The following is a 14,465-nucleotide window of genomic DNA, read 5'->3' on the forward strand; positions in this document are numbered from 1 at the left end:
TGTGTGGGGTTTTGAATGTTCCCAGGAATTCTCAGATGTAAAACAGGAGTTGAGTAATGCACTGTAGGAAAGTAGTATTTGTTTCATATGGTTACCCCCACTTTTTGCTGATGTCACACTGTTATGGCCTAGTCTGACTGGGATCATTCTATCCATGACCCCAGTCTATCTGCTTTCTCCTGTAAATTGTTATGCATGTACTTTAGATACACTCCAGATTGGATTCTGGTGTACCCTTATCAGTCCCTAGTATATGGTACACCATGTACCCAGGGCATAGGTATCCCAGAGGGCTCCCATGAGCTGAATTGTATTGTTCCACCCTTGAGAGGCCATTGAAATTGACACGAAAAGCCTACTACTGCAGACTGTGTAAGCTGGTTCTTGCACCACTTACTTAAGATATAGGTTCACTATATCTATCTAAATCACTACACTTAAAAACCTATTAGTCACCCCTATGGCAGGCGTTAACAATCCTGAAGGCAGGGTGCTGAGTTTTACGTGAGAGGGTGCCCCCCCGCATGAGCAGAGCCGCTCTGCGGCCTTGGAGACCATTCTCCGGGGTTGTCTGTGATGTAGCCAGACATATATGTTTAAGTGCATTATAACCTCGCTGTAAATGCTAACTTTGAAACGGCTGCTTAGAAACATGTCGTGTTTGGTGTCAAACACCTTGGAATCATACTTCCCCACCAGTAACTAGCGGGGGAAGTATGATTCCACCCTTCTGTAGGGACATATATGGGTCACCGGTATACCCAGTACCAGCATTCTCGACCTGGGCAGCACAAAATGGATGCTGCCAGCCACAGACACGATTCTGCTCTCCTGCTGCTGAGCCACGCTCACGCAGATGAAGGCATGACAATAGGCATCCTGTCACAGGGAGGTGTAACCACCTCCCAGACAGGATTTAGTGTATTGGGGCAGGGTGGGTGCACTTTTAGAGTGCCAGAAAGTCTGCACTGTGGGCACATTTGGTGTTCCTGTGCATAGTCCAGTTCAAACCAGTTCCACGAGCCATTTGCTCCTGCTCTGGTGCGAAACTGGACAAAGGATATGGGCGTAGTCACCCCTCTGTCCTGCCCCTTCCCTAGGAGGGTCCACAGAATCTTTACAACCCCTTCCCATGGGTATAAAGTGGGTAGCCTGGCTACAGGACTTTAGATTTTACCCAGAAAAGATTATGCAAAGAAGAAACCAAGTACTTCGACTGCCTGCACGACGCTAGACAACTGAGGAATCTGCCTTGCTGTAAAGGAGTTACTCCCCTGCACAAGCAGGCACCAAAGACGCATCTGACCGGTTTGCTGCTCCAGAGCTCCTGAGGACTCCTAAGATTTCAGCAACACAGGAGGTGGGTTCCCGAAGGTCCCTGAGGTTGATCTGCCTTCTCAGCAATTCTGAAACCAGTATCCCTCGTGGGGACCGTGCAACCCGAACCCCTTGTTGACCCACATACTTTTGCAAGGGCATGTACTTAGTGACGATTCCTGAGCCTGTGCTTTGGACTCCATGTAGTCCTGACCCCAAGCAGTATTTGCACTGAAGATATCTGGCCTCCACTCCATGAGTGTCCTGTGGGCTGGTGCTTTGCAGACTTGCTTAAGGTCTCCTCGCGATCCCTGGTCCGTTGGCCTGTGGGCCCTAGGGAGGGTCACCTTTCTAATTCTTGGGCTTACCTGGTTGCTCTAGACAGGCCCTGACTCTCCATTGCTTGGAGAGTCCCCTGGACCTTGGTGGTCCTCACCGTAATCTGTTTCCTCTTACCGCAAGGGTTGCAGCTGCTAAGGCTTGTTAGTGCTCCAGCCGGACATTGACCCCTCAGCTCTCAACATCCTTCATGGGACAGCTCACCTCTGGACTTTGGTTGTCCTCGACGTCTCCTGGTCCCGGTGACTGCAGAGTCAAGCAACCCTTCTTCTATCCTGAAGGACTCAACATCGGTGGGCATTCGACTACCGAGCCCCTGGTCGCCTGAAGTGACCCAGACTCTGCCACCTCTGCTTTCAAGTTCTTCTCACCTCGAATCCAGGCTTGGATTCCACCAGACATTCTTCGCCCTCCTGGCAGCAGGACTTCTTTGCAGCTCTCCATTTAAAATGACGAAGGTTTCCCACACCACTTGACCCCTATGCACCCGGCTCCTGTGGGCTAGGTAACACGGGTACTTCGGTACTCACTGGTGGGTTGGCCTTAGAACCTCCTAAGTTCCAAAGGGTTTGCTCGAAGTCCTCTTAGAAGTGTCCTTAACTTGTATATTCCCAACCGCGACATTCCCATAGAGTTGTACGGAGCACGCATCGGTGTTTCCTCACTGCAACCGTCTGCCGTGGGCTCCCTGTGTCACTCCTCTGGGTGGATCCTTGGGGTCCCAGTGATTCTACGTGATCTAGGCTGTGTGTCTATTGAAGTTGTTGTCGTTATACCAAATTTTTAGCATATGGTTCGGTCTCCCCCTGGAGCAAGCTGTGTATTTTGCTATTTACAAAGGTTCTATTGATTCAGTATTGTGTGCTTTGTGCCCTAGTCTCGTATAGAGACTAGTAGAGAGTGTTATATTAATAAATACATATTTTTGTATAAACACTGTGTGGTTCTCCTTTCATTTAATCATTTAGGAGGTGATATTCTGGTAAAACAAGCTGCTTTACATTCCTTCAAGATTAAGCCTGAAGGCTGCTCTCCACAGCTACCACTAGGATAGCTTTCTAAAGGTTATCTTTGACCTCAGACATCATAAGGATCATGTGGACTGGTACAAGGTTCCCACTTTAACTAGTGGACAGCATATACCAACCCACCTTCTCACATGCACCTTCACTGCAGTCCTTTGAGGCTTCGTCTGTTACAACAATTGTGAGAATTGTGAGTGATGCAAGCAGGAAAGGGTTGGGTGCACTGCTCATTCAAACAAGAGATGGCAAGGAAAACCTCATTGCATGCGTCTCAAGAACTCTCAGAGACGCAGAACGCAACTATTCTGTAATTGAGTGAGAGTCGTTAGCAGTGTTTTGGTCCATTATGAGATTTAAGCAATTTCTCTGGGGTATCAAATTTGGCGCACAGACTGATCATAAACCCTTAGTTGAGGTTTTCACCAAGAAGGGGCTTGATTCAATATCATCTTCCATATGGGGATGGGTTGTGGGGTTGCAAGACTTCTCTTTTACTGTCCAGTATGTTCCAGGAGCAAGCAACTATTCTACTGACTGCCTATCTAGACTTGTGGACATTGAAAATTCGCAGCCTGATGGTAGCGAAGAACTGGGCGAGGGAGTTAGTGTGTGTGAAGGCACTGAAGGATCCATTGGTGAAGAGGAGTGGTTAACTGAACTTCAGAATGATGTGACCTTGTGTAAGATTAGGGATATAATCAGTTCAGGAACGAGGTGTAAAGCTCAGCTCAAGGATTGTGTAGGAGGATGGGAGAAGTTTGTGGACAAACTTGCTGTGGACAAAGGGTTTTTGTTAAGAGGCACAAGACTAATCCCTCCTGAGAAGTTAACAGGTAAAATATTACGTTTTGCCCATGAGGGTCACATGGATATTGTTAAAACTAAAGGGAGGCTTCAGGGAGATTTTTGGTGGCCTTCACTCGATCAAGATTTTGAGTGTTTGATAAGAGGTGTTTGTGAACCTACAGGTTTAGTGCCAAAAGCTCAAAGCAGGAGGCAGTTGATCTAAGTCACTTTGCTGCTAGGATGGATTTTTTGCCTCACCTTGGTCAAAAATCCAGGGATTGGGTATTTAGACACCAGGGTACCAGACAAGGGATCCTCTGAGTTGAGTCTATGTTTTTGACAATCTTGCAGTAGACTTGAAAGACGGTTATGAAGCTACGAATCAAATCAAATTGGCGATCAGTAGGAGGCTGTGCTGCACCTTTCTCTGGGAAACGTGCTGCCTTATCCCAGTCCTTCAAAAGTGAAAAAAATAATTTGGTCCCAATGGTTTAATGTTGGGAACAATTCTTCAGGTTTCTCCTGCAGCACCAAGTGCGAGAGGGTAGGCCTCTGTGCACCAGATCATTTTCTCAGACGAGGTCTATTGGATCCCTCTCACAACAGGGTAGTCTAATTTTTCTCACAGAATCAAATCTTTCTTCAGCCTTTTTGTCTACAAGGTAGTACAGCTAGCTGACCCTTGGGGAGAACTTCCAGTCCCTCTATTCAAGTGGAGATCAGAAGTTTTTTAAGCTTCTTATCTTTGCAGGTCTGGCAGAATTCTTTTTTTCGTCAGAGGTTCTTCCAGGCCTATGAATGTTCCTAAGAGTAGGTGGTTAGCAGCCATTTTTTACTTTTGCATTACAGAGTGACTGGAGACATCTCTATGCCCATCCTAGCCGAATCCCTACAAAAGCTCACCCCCCTCCCCCTTATCAGCACTCCATTTTTAACCTAACTAGAATTCTTCCCAGATGCCGCCATTCAAAATGGTAGATATCAGGCTCCCCTTTTAGGAGATCTGATCTCCCATCCCAAATCCAGCCCCATGGAAATTAGACACAAATATCTGAGTGACCTGTCTGGATAAAAATCTTCTTATTTGGGGTCTTTATGTGAAAAACAATACTGTTGCTCTAGCCCTTTGTGATATCATATATTACTGTTCCCTCCCAGTAGCTCATCTTAGCTAGATGATTAGTCTTTGCATCTCAACAGACCTCCTTACTTCAGAAGTGGCTGTATTGTCTTCTGCCGGGTCAGCACTTCACAAATGATTGGATTGCTGATTATTGTCACTGAAAGCATGGTAGTTCAAGACAACTAGTTTAATTCAAAGTCATTTTCAGGCAGTACAAAGTGTCGTTTTTATAAGCTGGACCATCCAATAAAGATACCACAAATCTGCTTTCACAACTGAATTAGATTTTTGTGAAAAGTGAAAAATAACTTTGAAGCAAGTTTCTACTTTTCTCCACTGCAAAAGTAAGAATATTTACTTTTATTCACAATTAACCCTTCTCAAGCAGGATATGTAAATTATTTTTTTGTGGGGTTTCATATAGCGTGTACTAGACCCGAAAGTATCAGAGCTCTTTACATGAGCACCAGTTTCATTACAGACAGATACAGTCCACCGTCCTAGCTGTTTGGCCACATTCTCTCCCCAATGTTGCCTGCAAAGTAAGAAACAGCTTTGTCTAACTTTTCACTGTGGAAACATGTTTTTCTTAAATACTCAGCATGCCCTACTTTTAAACAAAGGTTACCAAACTCTGATGAACTACAGAGCACATTTAGAAGTGACTTAGCCAATCTATACAAGTAGATTTTCGACTTGACACAACACTTTTATCACTATATGAGACTGAGTGGTTTCAAATTGCTGCCAGACAAGGCACAGCTGTTTTCCTTGGGGCTATATATTTTAGTCATGTGTGTGAATTGTTTAAATATACACTGCTGCCCACGTATGCCATTTACCTTCCACTCGTCTGGTGTATTTCCTCTGCCAGATTTCCATTGCCTTATTGGAAATGTATATAGCCAATTGGTTATAATCAGTTTTACCTTATGTTTTAAGGTGTAGAGAACATGCACTGTGACACTGACAAGCAGTTTCACAGTTTCAGGGTCCTAATAGTAGCAAAAGCAGTCCATAAAAGTCTATTATCTGTGGAGACAAATCACCATGTTATTAAGAGAGGTGTATTCCAAGCATTGAGCAGGGAAATAGTTAATTTGTTCTTTTACTTAAAATCGTAGTAGATTTGATTACACAAATTTGGCATGTATTGTAACTATGAATATGAAAATAGGCTTCATATTATCACTGCCTTTCTGTGCAAAGTTATGTTCATTGCAAAATCACCTTAACTATGGCTTTTCTTTGGAATTGTTAACCCCAAACTACTTTGCTGCTAAAGACTTAAAATCACCTTATCCTAGTGCTACAAAGAGAAAATGTCTGGTTTCAGAAAAGCTGGCTAATGGAATTAAAACAATAAGCACTGTCTATAATATGAACATAATCAGGCCTCAGGAACACACTTGGAAATGTGCTGGGGGGAACCACTGCTGTCCCATTCACAGAGGAGAGGCCCTTATTTTGCATGGTGGCATCCTCAATATGAATGAGAAAGAGCTTTACACACCTATCCTATGGTTATAGGAATAGTACCAGGAGCTGCTGGCCGCCCACACAATATTCATATGGATTGTGTGTATGGTCTTCAGCCTTCCTAGGGGGATATTATACAGGAAGGTTTACAGGACAGTCTGGGCTTTCCCCACAAAGTGGGTATAAGCACAGATGGTGCTATTCTGTGTTGCTCTCAGTCAAAGCTCACTGTTAAAGGTTCTCTGCCTCATTGTGCACCAAAGTACTACTACCTCTACAGTTTGTGGAGAGGCACGCAGGCAGTGATTAACTTGAGCCGGTGGTGTCCAGTGCTCAGCACTAGTACTTACTCGCCAGCACCAGCGTTTTTCATGAGCACCAGTTAAGGATACAATAATTTTCAGGGAAATCAAGTGATTTGGCCAGCATCACAGATTGTTGAGCACACGTGGAGACTCAAACCTGGTTCACCAGCTTCGAAGTCTGAAGCGCTGGTCATTATGCCACATCCTCTCCACACTTTCATGGTTAGCAGTTGGTTCTACCTTAGGCAGTACTAACAGGAGAAATGGGCTGGTGCAAGCTGCCTCCTGACAAGAGCCCTGGCACTAATTTTTTTTCGAATTCGCTACTTCTCGCAGGACTTAAATGTGAGAATGGGTGTCATAGTCTGCTGCATGCTCCTGTGTGACCCTTAGGATTCCCCTTATTAACCCCTTCGCTGCGGCGCAAATTTTGCCGCAGCGCTGGGGGAGTTTGGGGGGGTTGACGGCGCCGCTGTGCTCATGACGGAACCACGCCATCATGAGTCACAGGTGAGCTGTGCTCATGACGGCGTGGTTCCGTCATGACTCCACCCACTGCGCTAATCGCCCGCACAGGTGGGGAATTAGCGCCGCGTGGGAGGAGCGGCCGCCAACGGCCGCAGCATGACGGAACCACTCCGTCATGAGCACAGCGCACCCGTGGCTCATGACGGAGTGGTTCCGTCATGAGCGGGGAACGGGTTAACTGGGGACACTGCTGCAGCAAACTCAGAGAAAGATATAGGTATGCCTGCTGCTCTCTTATAGGGCACTGGACAACAGGTACAAAGGCAACATGCATTCAGAGCATGTCTGAACTCCTACCCTGGGTGCAACAGCAGGAGTCCGCACTAGGTGCAGGCCATTAAACGTGCATCTGTAGCAGACTTACCTAGGGCAGTCTTCATCATATAGACTGGGAGCATTATAAATAGGGTGTGTTTCACACTTCTGCGCCACCTTTAACCGGGTGCTGACCGGGATAGGGCAGCCCATTATCTTGAATGCCTGTTCCCGGATACAGGAGCGAACCTGCACCTGCACTTCAATCAGCACATTAGTGACAGACAGGATGGCTGTTTGAAGCCTCAGTTCCATCTTTCACTGTGCACTGTAGCGGCTTGCACAGGTAAGAGCGGTAGGGCGAGGCAGGGTGAGGGTGGTGGAAGTCGACAGACAACGGGATAAGTAATATTAAATAAATAAATAAAACCACTTACTTTTCCGCGGCCGCATCTCCGACGCTGCAATGCTTCGAGCGCACAGTAAGTGGTTTTATTATTATTATTATTTTTTTATTTTACTTATCCTGTCGTCTGTCGACTTCCACCACACCACACCTCACCCTGCCCCACGTCTCTTACCTGTCTGAGCCGCAACTTACTGTGCAGGCTGAAATTTTAAAGGAGACAGAGATCCACCTGCTGGTGGGTGAAGTGAGTGGCAGCACCCACCTGCAGAGGGATGCCTGGAAATGCGCTGCCGCCCGGCACAAAATGTCCTCCATCGGGATCCGTAATATAGAAGAGGCCACACAAGCATCTATGACCCATTGCACAACACCAAAGTGTCCTGGGTGTTTAAGAAGTGACAGCAAACACCCACTGCACCCCCTCTGCCTCTGTCACACATTGTGCACACTGTAATACTGTCCGGGGTCTGCAGTATGACCTTCTCCCCTTCCACATTTCCTGATATTTTGTCCATTTGTAGAAAGTTGATTGAGCCATTTATTTTCAAGGGTTTGAAAGATGAAAAAGAAAATAGCTGTGATTGTGCACTCTAAAAAGCCGTTTACGTTGGCAGGATCCATATTAAAAATCCTTGTTCATACAGCGTAATATATAACAATTGTAATGCATTATCATTATCGGGTGGAGAAGCTCAGTGTATGTAACTGACAAGCACAATGAAGCACTTATTAGCATATTCGTTTACCGGTGAATATCAATGAGTGCACGAGCATGCACATATGAAGAATTCCTATTTGAAAAATATATCGATTCGAGAATGCATTGTGATGGGTTATGAACTGCCTTAATTGCACAGTTCCAGCCTTCTCTTTTGTCAGGAAGGTGTTTGAAAAACATTCCCTCAAATTAATCTATTTCATGAGCACCTTTTACTTTTTGGATTTTTTCTGTAAGTATCTGAAAAAGGAATTTAGAGTCAGTGAGGGAGAAATCACTTAGACTAATGGAACTAAAGTGTCACCTCTGCAGGGTGCGACGCTCAGCAGAGGTAATGGGTCTGAACTCCATTTAAAGTCAGGTGGAACAGACTAAAATTGGCCATGTCAGATTCAAAGTCCTGTTAGTCACCACATCCACAATCTATTTCAGACTCTAGTTACTAGCTCTGTAGACTAATGTGCAGGCGTTTTTTCCCTCCCGTTCCCTTTCTTGCTTATAACTGGAAGGTCTCAGAGAGTGCACAGGAAATATTTTCAACATCTGCAAATTTCTGCATTAAAATGTCTCTGTGGATAATACTTTGGGGTCTACTATAATGTTGGGCGGATCACCACCGCCCACATGGCGGTAGCGATCCGCCTGACATTATCTCCTACCCGCCTCCCATTTCCCCCCCGCCACATTATGATGGCGGGGGGTACCGCGGCGGACGGTCTTCCCATCCGCCGCTTTTCCACCCGGTCGACAAGTCGACCGGGCGGAAAAGGGTTGAATATGGTGGCAGTGTCTGCTAGACACTGCCATCCATATTACAATGCATGCGGTAAGCATCCTTTTGGTTTTGCAGTTGGGGACCCTTTGCGGGCCCCCAGGATGTTGGGGTGGTGGAGGGGGCACATGGTACCCCCCTGCATTTACATGCACAAATGCCTTTTTTTCATTACGGCGGGTGCTGCTGACAGCACCGCCTGCCGCAATGTAAAAAATGCGGGATGCGCCCGCCATTGTGGTGGGCACATCCTAATTGTGTATGTGGGACCACAGCACACATAGCGGGTGGTCCCAGTTCACGATGCGATGGCGGGCGGACAAAGTCCACCCGTCATCGTAATAGACCCCTTTATGTCCAAAATTGAGGAATAGAGCTTGTATGTGTCCTTACGTGTTCTGCCACACATTGCCTTCCAATTTAATGGCGTACGAAAATGTGTATTTCTTTGTGAAATCTCATTAGATTATTATTTTAGAGTGAAATGTGATCTGTCAACATCTCCCATTATTTTTTGCACAGGAGCACAAACTTTTGCATAAAATGGTCACCAGCATGAGACTGACCTGAGCAGAAAACATATTATGGTGAGACCATTTGTAAGTGAAAGGATATCCAGTAGTTGAAAGTTACACAAAATCTCAAAAGGCTAAATTTCGGGAACCTTTGTGAATTTTGCATAGCATCAAATTTAGGAATTTCACAATTTTCATCAGCATAATTTAAATTTCACTCAGTCGTGTTACAAGCATGTATTGAATGAATGCTACGTACATGGCAAGACGGTATAACGGTGTCACTCTACAGTGGCATAGGAATACTGCCTAGCCATGTACACTAAGGGACAGATTTACAAGCCCCTTGCGCCACTTTTGCGTCACTTTTCCCATGTTAAAAGTGACGCAAAAGTGGCGCAAGGGATTTGTAAATCTGCCCCTAATTATCTACCCTTTTACGGTGTCATTTTATTGCTTCCGATGACTGACTGCATTGCAATCTGTTGACAAATAAACTTCGGACTTGAGAAGTGTATATAGGCATATTTAAAGTAAAATGCTACTACTACAGGCAAGCCATATGCTCAGTGCGAAAGGTGCACGGTATACGTTTTTAAAAAGGTATACAGTTGCCAAGGAAAGGGAACTATGCTATTCCAGAAATGCCATTTTTTGGTAATTTGCAGAAAATACTATAATAGCTAATGTCAGGATCAGTGGTATGCAGGAAAAGAGTCACACACTTCATTCAATAGATAGGTATTATTCTGTTTTGAACGTTTAATTTTATTTCTGACATTATATATTGCCACCAAAATCTATAGTTCCTGATTCATGAAGGAATTCGAAAATAGAGCCTATCAAGTGTACGCCAGTGTTTGGGTGTAGAACGACAAATTTCTGGATTCCTCAAAGTTTCTGAGGAGTACTTCAGGGAAGCTGCAATAATTTCGGTCACAAAGGTGCACAGTGTACAATCACTCAAGTGGAAATGTCTCGACTGAGTGCATAAGCACTTTGCATTTTTTCTTTCTTTGTTTCACCTTCACCATGAGCAATTACCTTGCCCTGAAACTCCACTTTTTTTTCGTGCTGGTCACTGTCATTCTGCCAGGAACAATGATCTACTTGGCTCATGACAGGCGTATATGCCCAACTGTTTGCAGGATGGGAGTGGGTCAAGAACATGTAGAGTATGTATGTATGTATGTATCGTATACTTATAGAGCGCGGCTGTCACCCTACGGGTATCCTGGCGCTATACTCATAAACTCCCAAGTGTGTCGTGTGCACAAGCTTTCCAGATATCCTATCCAAGACACAACAGCTCCAATCCATGGGAGAGGATTCACTCCTCAATGGCGTAACATAAGCCCCCGCATACCTGTGGTGTGAGGGGACCCCTGAGCTCCAGGAGGTCGTCTCAGCAAAAGTGCTAGGTGGTGGGCCAGAGAGGCGGGGCCCCTCCGTGGACTTTGCAGGTGCCCCCCCTCAAGTTTTGTTACAACACTGTTACTCCTTGCAAAAATTAGACCACACTGAGGTGGTATTAATGATACATTTATAAGTAGAATGTCATGATTTGTGAGATTAAAATGTGAATTTGCAAGGTTAGCCATACCATATGTACGTTCAGCTTCCATGGATTAATGCTTTTGTGATTCAACCCACAATTTTCTGTGTAGAGTTGGTATGCTAAATTACTTCCCTTGTTAATAACATAACATATGTATTTGTAAAGCGCAGGTTCACTCCATCAACGGGGCATCTTGGCGCTGAATAACAGATGTATAATGTTACTCAACGGTACTCATTTTATCAATCACAAATGGATGAAAGGCTGAGTGTAACTGACGGGATTTGAACCTGTGACCATGAGGTCAAACACAAGCCCCTGCAGTGGATGCATTAGTCCACTGAGCCACCAGACTTGGCTAATTATATACTGTTTGAAAATGTAGTGTCCCTTATACATGTTATTGGAAACTGCCATTTTTGTATGGTCACCCCTCACTTTTTGCTCCAAATGCTGATAGTTATGATAGTTGTGACTCTAATGGTGGCACGGGACTCTACTACCAGACCCCAGTGCCTGTGCTCTCTCCAGAGCTGTTATGCTTGACTTGGTAATCCCAGGGGTACCCAGAGTATAGGTTAAGAGGTGTCCCCAGGGCAGCAGCACAGTTTTGTACCACCCTGGGGGACCTAAGCAAACTACTGACAGCAGGCTTGCCATTGAAACTGCAGAAGCAGTGCAAACTGACGAACCCGACTGTGCCCTCACCAGGTGTGGCATAGTCAATGAACTATTTTTAATATATGTCATTCACACCTAAGGAAGGCCTCCCCAGCCCAGGAGTCAGGATGCAGTATATTAAATGTGAGTACATACAAGTGCAAGTCTATATGTTCCTAACATGGTGTCCCCCATTGGAAACTACTATAAGTGTTAGTGGTCATTGGATTATAACATGGGCTGCCACCGGGGCATTCTTGAGGTTGTCAGCTCCATTATGGTACTACCAAAATATGTCATGTTTGGTATCAAACAATGTGCCTTCTCACCCCTGAATCGAATCTCATGCCCTGGTGACGTGGCATGCACACTGATGGCTATCTTAGAGGTTGCCCACCTTGTTGCCCCAGCTTCTTTGTACTCTGGGTGGCAAGCCTGCATTTCCCGAGCCTGCTGTCTCCTGCCAGGCAGTGTAATCACTCCCAGGAGTAAGGAACAAAGGCTTGGGCAGGAAGGAGGTCACACCCCCCTCCTCCCAAACATGCTAGTGAAGTCATAGATCAGGACGGTGAGCTTTAAAGGCTGCACCACCTCTGATATGCTTCAGGACTGACTCACAGTGGAGGAAACAGCCCTTCCCCTGAACCAGGTACATTTGTACCTGGGCAGGTGGCAAATTAGCTATGCAAGGAGGTGTGTACCCTCAGAAGGCTAGCTTCACCTTCAGGGTGAGCTGCCTGGTCTGTACACTAAAATGTGATTCCTGCCATCTTTAGGAGTCGTAGAATAGAGGGTTCTGGGTAGGAAAGGTTACCCACACCCTTGGATGTTGTGACCTCAGGGATGAACTTACTGCAGGGACTAGCTGTCCATTGGCTACCTGGACCCACAACCCTAACTCCCCTAAACCCTATGATTTAAGGGACCCCACTGACACCAGAACCTCAGCAATTGACTACTTTACTTGACGCGACATTAAGAGGAAATTCTATCCAACCTTCGACCAACGTCAGCAAGCACAGTCTCAGTGGTAAAAACAGCTCTCCCTCTGCTCTGTTTCAACACCGACAGCCAGGACAACTCTACACCCAGGCTGCACGGGCTAGGTAAAATTGAACAGACTGTTGTGGCTTGGTCCTGGGACCAGCATCATCTTTTCCCTGCAAGAGTAAAATGCAACTCTACCTGCAAGTGACCGATTGTCACTAGTGGTTTTTCTCACTGATCCTCTTAAAGTTTCACAGTATTATTTTACATTGATTTTGTCATCATTATCATTTAACTTAATTTGATCGTCAAGATCAAAAAAATACAATAAAATATCATAAAACCAATGATCATGATACATAATAAGAGTCATACAAAACGAAGATGGCAAGGCTAAAACTTTAGACAATTTGGTCAGACTCGGCGTATGTACATCACTCCGGTTCCATTATTAACTAAATGAATAGACCTAACCATAGAGTCTTTGCCAATATAGCAATGGTCTGTACTCAGCGTTCCCAGAGATTTCTCTAAAAGCCATGTCAAAGCACAATGGGATTAAAGGGGTGCTCTATTCAATTGGATTGATTTCCTATTACTTCTAAAATCTATAAAATCTGGTTGTATGTATGCAATCCGGTTCGTTTTGGTATCTAAATTAAGATAAAAATGCACCTTATTTTTATAAATTAGTGTCGGATTGCTCTCACCTCATGTCAATTACTTATCTTCCATATTGGCCCTTGTTAGAAATGGGGGTCTCTAGTTGGCAATAGTTTGCACCTTTGTCCAAATAGGGACCCTTCCGTCTAGTCAGGATAAGGGGGATACACTGCTGAAATAACCCTTGCTCACCCCCTTGGTAGCTTGGCATGAGCAGTTAAGCTTATCTCAGAGGCAGTGTGTAATGCATTTGCACATAACCAACAGTAATAAAGTGAAAACACTACAAAAGGACACCACACCAGTTTTAGAAAAATAACCAATATTTATCTGTGCAAACAAGATCAAAAATAAAAGTCAGTAGATCTGTCTGGGGCTACCGCGGTGCTGAAGGCAACAGAATCCAACAGCTCCAGCTGACCGCGTCGGTGCGATTCAGCTGTAGCATCGACAGACTAGTACACAGTACCTTTTGTTTCAGCCGACCCTGTCGGTGCGGGCCGTTAGTGGCAACCATTGCGGTTGCGATGTGAAGTGGTGCGGCGTACAGTGCCTTCAAATCGCGGTGCAGGCAGTGGCTCGGTGATGGTTGTCTAGCAGCTTCGGTAAGACCAGGGCTGTGTTGCGGAGTGAGGTGGTGCTCGTTGTGGTGCTGAAAGGTCACGGTGCAAGCAACAGAGCTGGTTGATGGGAGCTGGCGTCAGTCAGCCCAGACTGCGGTGTACAATGGGGTGGTGCATCATAGGACTCACGAGCGGTGCCCCCAAGCCACGTTGTGGTCACAGGTGTCGAAGTCACTGACCAGCAACATCGTCGGTGAGACCAGGGCTGCAGAGTGAAGTGAGGCGGTGCAGATTGCGGCGCCCACAGGTCGCGGTGCAAGCAGCTGCTCAGTGGCAGCAACGGTCGTCGTCGTCGGTGAGACCAGGATTGCAGTGCGAAGTGTGGCAGTGCCTTCTGCAATGCCTTCGGGACATGGAGCCGGCAGCAGAGTCGGTGACAAAGTCGGCGGCTCTCCCCCTCTGT

General features: G+C 45.7%; 1 protein-coding gene across 4 annotated transcripts in view; it reads right to left on the reverse strand.

Moving 5' to 3' along the window:
* SPHKAP (SPHK1 interactor, AKAP domain containing) overlaps positions 1 to 14,465 on the reverse strand; it is a 1,519,974-nt gene that overhangs the window by 733,253 nt on the left and 772,256 nt on the right. The gene's annotated exons all lie outside the window — the stretch shown is intronic.

This window comes from Triturus cristatus, chromosome 11 (assembly GCF_964204655.1).
Source record: "Triturus cristatus chromosome 11, aTriCri1.1, whole genome shotgun sequence".
Classification (NCBI taxonomy): Eukaryota; Metazoa; Chordata; class Amphibia; order Caudata; family Salamandridae; genus Triturus; species Triturus cristatus.